Below are 10,312 nucleotides of genomic sequence, written 5' to 3'. Positions count from 1 at the left end.
GAGCTGAGGCTATAACTCCTGGAGAGAGGTTTTTGGCTAGTAGAGAGGTAAATTTAGTGCCTCCTTTTGATGAGGGAGATACCTATTTTCAGCTTTTTGAAAAGGTTGCTGAGAGCTCAAGATGGCCAAAACAAAATTGGTCTTTAATGCTCCAAAATGTATTGAAGGGAAAAGCACAAATTGCATACTCTAGATCAGGGGTGTCAAACTCAAATTCACGGAGGGCCAAAATTAAAAACTTGGACTAAGTCGAGGGCCGAACTAAATATTTATTGAAAATTTTCAACAACATCTGCATGTTTTCTCTTCTTTCAACATATGTAATGTTAAACTTTTTCTTATTAAAATAAATGTTTAATGATAGTTTTGGATAAAACTCTTTCCAGAAGCATTAACAAATGAGAAATAAAATATTCAATAAATAATATTTCTCTATAGAGGATTTGTCAAATGTTGCTAGTGTGCTGTCGAATAGTAAAATCTGAGGGCTATTGAGAATGTGGGAGAATAACATGATTCCTGAAACAATCAAATGGGTGACTGATTGTGGGCATGAACTCTAGCAGGGTTATTTGCCATGCCCTTTTTCCATTGGTACAGATATCCTTTGATTTACACACTTTTCAAGTTTTATGCCTAATGAGCTTGTATCCAGGTGCAGGACCATTTTTAACCAGGAATATATTTATCACTGTGACATGAAACTATTGGAAGATCGTTTTATCCTGAGATTAAAGTTCATAATACTTACTCAGGCCTGTGTGCGGGAGGACGGGGTTTGCGGGCGATCGGGTTGGACAACGACAGTGCAGGGGCATCGGCTCTCGCTGCAGGGCAGCATCTCGGCGGATCAGCGGCCCCGTCACCGTGAGTCGCGGGTTGGCCTGCGGCAGGGAGGGGGAGTGGGCAACGGTCCTGGCGAGGTCAGGCCCGAGGCCTCCGGTTCCGGGCGCTGGGAAGCGGCCTTGGATTCCCCTGACATCGGCCAGGCCCCAAAACCAGAGTCCACGGTGAGACCCTGCAACGTTATCAGAGGAGGTGAGGGCGATTAGCAGGCTGACGCCAATGCATTCTGGGATTTGTTGTATTACTGTGCATGCGCTATACTGGAGCGGCGGCCAGCGGGCCACCTCTAATCCATTTTTGAAATGATCTTGCGGGCCAAATATAATTATATCGCGGGCCAAATTTGGCCCGCGGGCCAGAGTTTGACATGTGTGCCCTATGCCATCGGAACTCTGTAATTGGTAAGGGATTGCTTAAGGTGGGATGTGAGTGGGAAGGAAAGGGTGAGAATCACTGCTCTAGACCCAATTGTTACTGAAATATTTTGCTTGAGAAAAATTGTCATTGGACCATTTCCTTTAGCGTTCTGAAACCGTGCACATGACGAGTCAATGAGGGATGATTAAAGCAGTGGTCTTCAAACTTTTTCTTCCCACCAACAGACCACCTTAAGCAATCCCTTACTAATCACAGAGCACCAATGGCACAGGGACGCGAGTGGAAAGAAAAAGGTTGAGACCTGTTGTATTGTGGTAACTCCACATCTGATTAGTTTAATTGTTAGGCAAGTGGTCAGAGAAGGACCCCCTCCCCATCCCAAGAAAGGCTTAAATCACAGGAACAAAATAAGCTTCTGTCTCACTGCTCCCAATCTTACACACAGTCCTGATGTGGAATGTGGGGTCGCAGCTCCACGTTCACCCGAGTTCAGGTGCTGTCTGTGTGGAGTTTGTACGCTCTCCCCTTGTCTTGGACCAACAGGTTGGTCGCCTGACGAAGGCACCCGAACCCCCCGTTGAAACGCCGGCATCCGGGGCGGTGGAGGAATTGGCTGAGAAGAGCACGTTGCTCCCACCCCCCTCCCATGGTTGGAGAGGGATTAAACTGCGATCCCACGGCGCCGGGCTCGTCTCCAACAAAAGGAGCGGGAGGCAGGGTCCGCCGCGCATGGAGCGAGGGGGAAGGCATCGCCAACGAGACATTCAGTCCGGCGTCACTGCTGAAGCGCAGACCCAGCGAGGATGGTCCCCAACTCCAGCCGTGCCAGGCGGGCTGAGTGCGGTGCTCCGATCCCCGGGATTCGGGACTGAGTTCCCTCCACACCTCCGGCATCTTCATTTTCACCTTCAGTGTGCATGCGCTATACTGGCGCGGCAGCCAGCGGGCCAACTCTAATATATATTTAATATGATCTTGCGGGCCAAATATAATTATATCGCGGTCCAAATTTGGCCCGCGGGCCAGAGTTTGACATGTGTGCTCTAGATTGACTGCACAGCAAGTGGCAAATTATGATACTGTTAAACAAGCAGTATTGAAAGCTTATGAGTTTGTTCCAGAAGCATATTGACAAAAATTTAGGAGTTTGAAAAAACATGGAATCAATCTTATATGGATTTTGCTCTAAAGAAATATGTATGGTTTGACCGCTGGTGCACCTCAAAAGGAATAAATAATGATTTTGATAGATTGGGAGAAATTATGTTAATTGAGAAAACTATCAGCCAGTAGCACTAACTTCTACTGTGATGAAATGCTTTGAGAGGCTTTGAGAGGCTGGTCATGGCCAGAATTAACATGTACCTCAGCAAAGATCTGGACCCACTGCAATTCACCTATCGTCACAATCACTCCACAGCAGATGCAATATCACTGGTTCTCCACTCAGTTCTGGATCACCTCGAAAACAGAAATTCATACATACGGCTGCTCTTCATCGACTACAGCTCAGCCTTCAATACCATTATTCCCTCAGTACTGGTCAAGAAGCTACAAACTGTAGGCCTCTGTACACCCCCACCCCCCGCATCTTGATCCTTGACTTCCTCATCAAAAGACCACAGTCAGTACGAATTGGAAACAACGCCTCCTCACTGATTATCAACACAGGCGCACCTGAAGGATGCATGCTTAGCCCACTGCTCTACTCGCTATTCATACACGACTGTGTGGCCAGGCACACAATTCCAATGCCATCTACAAGTTTGCCAATGACACCACAGATGTCGGCAAGATCACAAACAGCAATGAGGATGTGTACAGGAGAGAGATAGATAAACTTATTGAATGATGTAATGACAACAACCTTCCACTCAATGTCAGAAAAACCAAGGAGATGATTGTGCACTTTAGGAGGAAGTCAGGGGTACATGAACCAGACCTCATTGAGGGCTCAGTAGTGGAGAGGGTCAAGAACTTCAAATTCCTTGGTGTCAGTATCTCTGAGGATCTGTTCTGGAGCCTCGACATTGATGCAATCAAAAAGAAACCTTGCCGGCAGCTATGCTTTGCGAGGTATCTGAGGAGATTCAGTATGTCACCAAAGACTCTCGTAAACTTCTACAGGTGTACCGTGGAGAGCATTCTGGCTGGTTGCATCACTGCCTGGTATGGAGGTGCCAACTCTCAGGACAAGAATAAACTCCAGAGGGTTGTTAACTTTGAAAGAGGTACAGGAGCCTAAAGGCAAGTACAAGAGCAGCTTCTTCCCTGCTGCCATCGGATTCCTGAATAATCATTGAGCTGCCTTACTTTTTGTACTCTATTATTTTATTTTTTTTATAGTAAAGTCGTAAGATGGTTATAATATGAATGTTTGCCCTATGATGCCACAAAACACCAAATTTCATGACTTGTTCATGACAATAGATTCTGAAAATGAGCAGTTAGCCCTATATTTAACCACTAAGTGGTAAAGGTGAATCATATCACAATCATTTTTGGTGAATTAGAACAATTTATAAACAGATGCTTTCCTATAGTTTATTTTAAATTTAACAAATTTACATCAAATAAGCTGAAGTGTCGCTGTACTCTCATTTCTGTTGTTGGAAGGATTTATTATGACGAGCAGGTCACACCCTTTTTTGTAGTTTACATTACCTGAACTGTTTGTATCTACTTCAATGTGGTTGAGTAGCCATAGAAACAACAATTGCTCATTGGTTGGAACATGAATGCTACTCTGTAAATGCATAAAGGTTTGCCAAAGATGGGGCACAAAAGAAAAAGGAGATCTGATATTTTATTGAAATGAAGCCACCCAATTAACTACTAGCAACCATTTGCATTTTTAAAGAACATGCTAATTCAGCACAGTATCACATTACAGCTACAAGCATATTGCATTTCTGCACAATTTAAAAAAAAACTAAATGTTACTCAGAGACGACCTCCATTTAAATCAGGGGAACTGGATAGGAAAGCCTTGAAATTTAATTGTGTATAACCTGTTTTGGATTAAAATTGGGTCCTGCGGAAGCAGTATTGTATTTACTGTAAATGCACTTAAGTCTTGAATGGAAAAGTGCCACATATCACCCAAGTTGGAATACCTTATGGATATAGAGGTTTGTACATAGAATAACTACTATATCAATTTCTTAACAAACTGGTGTGGCTCAAAGCGTGTGTTAAATTAGTGCTTGCCTGTGCAGCAAGGTCAGTTTTCTTAGTGACTCAGGGTGAAGTGGCTGGGGACAGTGGTTGCAATGGCAGAGGTTTGAAAATTATGACTAATTGAGACTTTGGGGTTTATTTATGAAGCGATCCAATTCCCATATGGGTAAACTTAGTTTAAATGCTTATTTTATAGGTTGCAATTTGTAGCTGTATTCTGGAAAAGGCTGGTTGTGTTCAGGACAATACAAGAGGAGGAGATATTAGTCACTTGCATATGTGGATTATGTATATTTCTGGTTCAGATCCCACACAATAATTATTTTTGTATGCATTTTCAACTCACAAAAAAATTCACTTCCAGCTCACCATATTAATGCCTCAATACAAGAACAGTATGATCACATTTTAGCTCCTGTCTTAGTGATGCACATTGTGATCTCTCTTCCTGAAGAAAATATGATCTCCAACATGTAATCCTTCTGTGGTCTGTAAACCTAATTCTGTGTCTCCCCTTACTAAGTATCAAATCTAGATGTAGTGAAACACGAACATCTGCAGACACTATGATTGAAGTAAAAACACAAGAATACTGGAAGAACTCAGAAGGTCTCGCAGCATCCACAGGAGGGAAAGATAAATAACCAACATTTCAGGCCTGAGCCTGCCTTAAAGAAGGCCTCAGCCCCGAAACATTGGTTATATATGTTTACCCCCTAGGGACCTTGGGAGACCTGCTGAGTTCCTCCAGCATTCTTGTGTTTTCACATCCAGATGTAGATTATTTGGATCATGTATTCCTCCCAGCAACTTGTATTAGCTTCATCTCCTGAATAGAAGGCCTGCTCCATTAGAGCAGCCATTCTCATTTGGGGCCATATGCCACCACACCTCCCACCCACCCACCCCCCCCCCCCCCCCATTTCCCTCACCCCTAGGGGGCCATGGAATATTTAGGGGAGGCACAGACTGAAATCATAAAATATTTGTTATTTCTTTTATGTAGTCCGTAGGAAAGAAGTACGGAAGAAACCAATTAAATGACTGCTTCACAGAGAAGGGGGACCCATAAATTTTGAACAAAGTCCTAAGGGGGCTATAGCCAAAGAAAGGTTGAGAATGTTGCATTAGAGTGACACATTGTTTTCATATTATGTCCCAAGTATACTATTGCTGAAGGCAATGCTGACCAGGATCGAGATTAAGTGCAGTGAACTGAGATTCACTGGTGGTGTGTTGTACTGATGGCTGGCTCCACCCCCATTTACCTATATATAACCCTGGTTTCCCCACCTGGAACCTGAGCCTTTCTGAAGACCACTGTAAAATCCTCCCCTCAGTTATAAGCTAATAAAAGTGTGTGTTCTCCCTCCAGTCATGAGAGCTTTTATTCGTGCTACATTGAGACTCCTTAGTGCCATTCAGGACTCTTATGCCCAGCTTTTAAAATTAATTGGAATTCAGAGCTAATAGGTAAAAGTGTAGCTTTTGGCCTTCTGTGCCACCCATATCTCCACAAATATATTTCAAGTCAAATTTTAAGTATATAAAATAATGCAAAGAAATCAAGATTAAATTCAAACATGTGCATTGCTGTAGAATGTTGTAAGGGTATGTTTGCAATTTGAAAATTGATGTAATAATGCTGGAGGGACTGATATGATATTATGCATCATTAACTTATTTCGTACAAACACAGGAATGCTGGAGGAATTCTGCAGGTCCATAGGAGATATATTACCAGCATTTCAATCCTGAGCCCTTCTTCAAGGTATGAGTGAACAGCAAGCAGTTAAGAAGCCTGAATAAAAAAGCAGGAGGAGGAAAGAAAGGGCAGTGGGAGGAGCATGGAGCAACAGGCAAAAGGTAATAATTGTGCGTGGCTAGGAGGACAGGAGAGGAAAGGTGAGAATTGGTCAGGGGAGGGGGTGGCTCTGTGAATGCAGAGCTGGAGGTAAGGAGACAGAGGGAAAAGGAAAAGCAGAGGTTTAGAGCTAGAGGAAAGGAGAAAGGAGAAAGAAGGCTAGATGTGGGGGAGGAGGGGCAGAGGTTGTCCATGGTCTCATGGACAGACTGAGATCACTTGCAAATTGGAGGAGCAGCACCTCATATTCTGTCTGGGCACTTTCCAACCAGATGGGATTAACATTGACTTCTCTGATTTCCATTAGCATCTCCTCCCCATATCTATCCCTATTTTTCCTTTCCTCTAGCTTTCCTTTCCTTTTCCAACTTTCTTCCAGCTCTGCATTCACAGAGAGACCCTCTCTCCTGATCAATTTTCATGTTTCCTCTCCTGTCCTCTTATCCAAGTCTTTTGGTCTGTGTTCCTTCCCATGCCCTTTCTTTCCTTTTTCCCCAGCCCTTTAATTCAGGCACCTGCTCATTTTTTACTCACATCTTGAATAAGGGCTCAGGACTGAAACACTGGTTATATATCTTTACCTTCTACATACACTGTGAGACCTGCTGAGTTCCTCCAGTTAGTCTGTGTTTTTACTACAATCACAGTATTCACAGACTTTTTGTGCTTCTCAAGTTATTTAGTACAAACTAACTTTTAAGTACATAAATAAAAGTTGCAATTTTTGCCACAATATGAACCTAACACCACAGCAACATTTTTGTTGTTGTTGTTGAGCAAATTATTCCAGAAATAAGACCATTTAAAATGCTATAGCCAAGGTGAATTGAACTGACGCGTGGTTTGTAAATTCACAATGAGAATTTTCTCTCTTGGGCACTCATTTGTAGGACTGGCAATCAAAAATGAATTTAAGAACTTTGTAAAAAATATTGAACTCTTCCCGCACATATGAGGCCAAACTGTCTTTGATCCCAATGCTGCATGAATGTTTTGCAGAACTGCAGGTCCAGTCAAGCTGCAGATCTCATGCTGTCCCATGAACTGCTTTTAAGCAGCTATGAGGTCTTTGGCCGTCAGTCCTGAGGGCTGACTCCAGATTCTCTGAATGCACATTGACAGCATATTCCTTGGCAAGTATCTCTAGAACACAGAACTGTTATACATTCTGTCCTTTGAGTCCTGTTTTACAGGGTTTGGTGAGGCCATATCTGGAAAAATGTGCCTTACCTGAAAAATGAGGAAGTAGCTTTGGAGGCAGACCAGAAGCGAATCAGCTGGGTAGTTTCCTTGGATAAGAGAGTTGTACTATCAGGAGATTCTAGACAGTTTGAGTCTATATTCCTTGGAGTTAGAAGAATGTTGGGTGATGTTATTCAAAGATCCTAACTAGGCTATATATCTATTCAGCTATATCATATATATATTCAATTATATCTATTTATATATATAGCTGAATAGATATAGATTTAGCTGAATATCTGAATATAATTTTTTTCAGCTCCATCTATCTATTCTATATATATTTTACTCAAATGAATGGAAGCCATACTAGATATGATAGCAGTAGCTGAAGTGAAGCTGAGAAGCCAGATACAAAATGCATTCCTGCCCTCAGATTAAGATCATTATTCTCCTACCTACTTAGTCCTGCACTGGCACATCATCTCCTGCATATTCTATCTGCACATGCTGCAAATATTCATGCAAGAATAAGGAAGGCTCAAATCTAGAGAAGTTCCAACAAAGTGGATGTGACAAATTTAGCTAAGTTAAAATTAAAACAAAGTCATTATTGATTAATTCTATGATTACTGTAATTTCAGAAAAACATACAAGATGTAATAAGGTTTAAGAAACTTGGTCATGTATTGCATTTAAATGAATTTTCCAGATCACATCATTTAAAAAGAGAGAAATTATAATAGGAATAAAAGTTACCAGACTGATGTTGATGAATGAATACGGGATTATCAATGGACAGTCAGAGTTTGAGCACAAAATATATAATTTTATACAGTGAGTGTAATTAATTTTGTAATAATAATAACCAGTGGGACTTTATTATGTAACTGTGTAGTTAGGTGTTTCCAGATTCCTGAGTCATGGATTTAAATATAGTTTACTTTATTACTTTTGATATATTTATGGAGTTCTTAATCGATCCTCCCTCCCACTCTGATGATCCTTTACATTAACCTCCATACATTTCACTGCAACAACTGAGCCCCACTGTGGTGCAGCCAGGCAGAATGTTCTTGACATAATGGTGGTCAGTAGCCTGGCACACTTCAGTCTTCTCAGGAAGTTGTTACGAACCCAAAGGACCCCAAAACCCAGCAGCAATAGATATTCACAAATGGTTACTAAACAAAAGTTGCTTTTAATTATCTTTAAGCATGAAAACTGAATCAAACTTTAACTTATCTATTATTAACTTAACCTAACTTAGCCCCCATCTAATTCATGCGTATGTAATGTGTGTGTAAGTTCAGAAAAGTTCTTTGGTTCACAGTCTGATTTTACTTCTCATTCCTCCAAGTTCATTGGTTGCAGGCAATTCTCATACTGTGCACAGAATTTAACATGTATAAAGTTCACCAGGCTTTGGTACTCAAAAGATGAATGGTTACCACTCAGGAAGGTTCTTGTTAGTTTTCAGAGAGAGATGTGTTGTTTCGGGACATCCACAACTGATGTACTTCCATCAGTCAGCTCAGTGTCTTGCTGATGAAACTTGTCGCCTCAGGGTTCTCCAGATGATAACCTCTTTCTTTCAGGTCACCACAGAGTTCCTTTTTGTTTCTCTTATTCCAAGTGAAACATTAGACAGCCAGTTCTCTACTCTTGCATGAACTACAAGGACATCGACCAGGCTGTTTTCCAAAAGCTTGCCAGCTTATCCTGTTTCAGTCTCAGCAACTTCTGCTGGCTGTAACACTGCCAAATGATCTCTGCTTCTGCTTCTCTCTCTCTCTCTCTCTCTCTCTCTCTCTCTCACACACACACACACACACACACACACACACACACACACACTGAGACTGAGAGAAAGCCTGTTTGACTCTCTCTGCTTACAAACCCACATGATCCTCTTACAACAGTAAATTCTCCTTTCAGACAGCAGCAGCTCCAGCCTGCTTTATCAACTGTTGCCTTGGTAAACAATAATCCATTAGTGATGTCTCTTCAGCACTCTTCAGAGCTCTTGCAAAATGGTGTGAGAAGCCACTATGTCTCCAGTATTTTCAAAAAAGATCTGTTTTAAAGTGTTTGCATGTGATCTACTCTCACAAACCTTTATCAATTTATCTGCCAGAAATATATCTATATATGTATCTATATACTCTGTCACAAAGTGAAGTCGCTGTCGTGGATTACTGACAAGTATGGAGATGTTGTGTGTCCACAATAGGTGATTAGGTAAATGAACTCCAAATAATTTGATGCTCTCCATTCTCTCCACCACTGAGTTGTTGATGTGCAGTGGAGTGTGGCTATTCCTGGTCCTCCTGAAGTCAATGATCATCTCCTTCATCTTGTCCACATTGAGACTCAGATGCTACTCTTGCACCACATCATGAGATTTTCTCCCTCTTCTCTGTAGTGCGACTCATCATTGTTGCTGATGAGCCCAACTATTGTTGTGTCATCTGCAAACCTATGTCACTGATGGAGCTGGATCTCGTGAAGCAGTCGTGGGTCAGTAACGTGAACAATGAACGGGTTGAGCACAGCTGAGGTGTGCTAGGGCTCAGTGTGATGGTGCTTGACATACTGCTACCAACCCGGACGCTCCGTGGTATTTCTGTTAGGAAGTCCAGGATCCAATTAAAGAGAAGTGGGTTGAGTCCCAGTGAGAACAGCTTCTTCACCAACCTCTGGAAATTATGGTATTAAACGCTGAGCTGAAGTCAATGAATAGCAGCTGAGCATATGTGGTGTCGTTCTCCAGGTAGGTCAGGATGGAGAGAAAGAACAGGGCTATATCATTGTCTGTAGAATGATGGTGTATTACAACAATGAGAAATTTTGGAAACAAAA

Source organism: Narcine bancroftii, chromosome 1, assembly GCF_036971445.1.
Source record: "Narcine bancroftii isolate sNarBan1 chromosome 1, sNarBan1.hap1, whole genome shotgun sequence".
Taxonomy (NCBI): Eukaryota; Metazoa; Chordata; class Chondrichthyes; order Torpediniformes; family Narcinidae; genus Narcine; species Narcine bancroftii.
Note: the sequence above shows the minus strand (reverse complement) of the source record.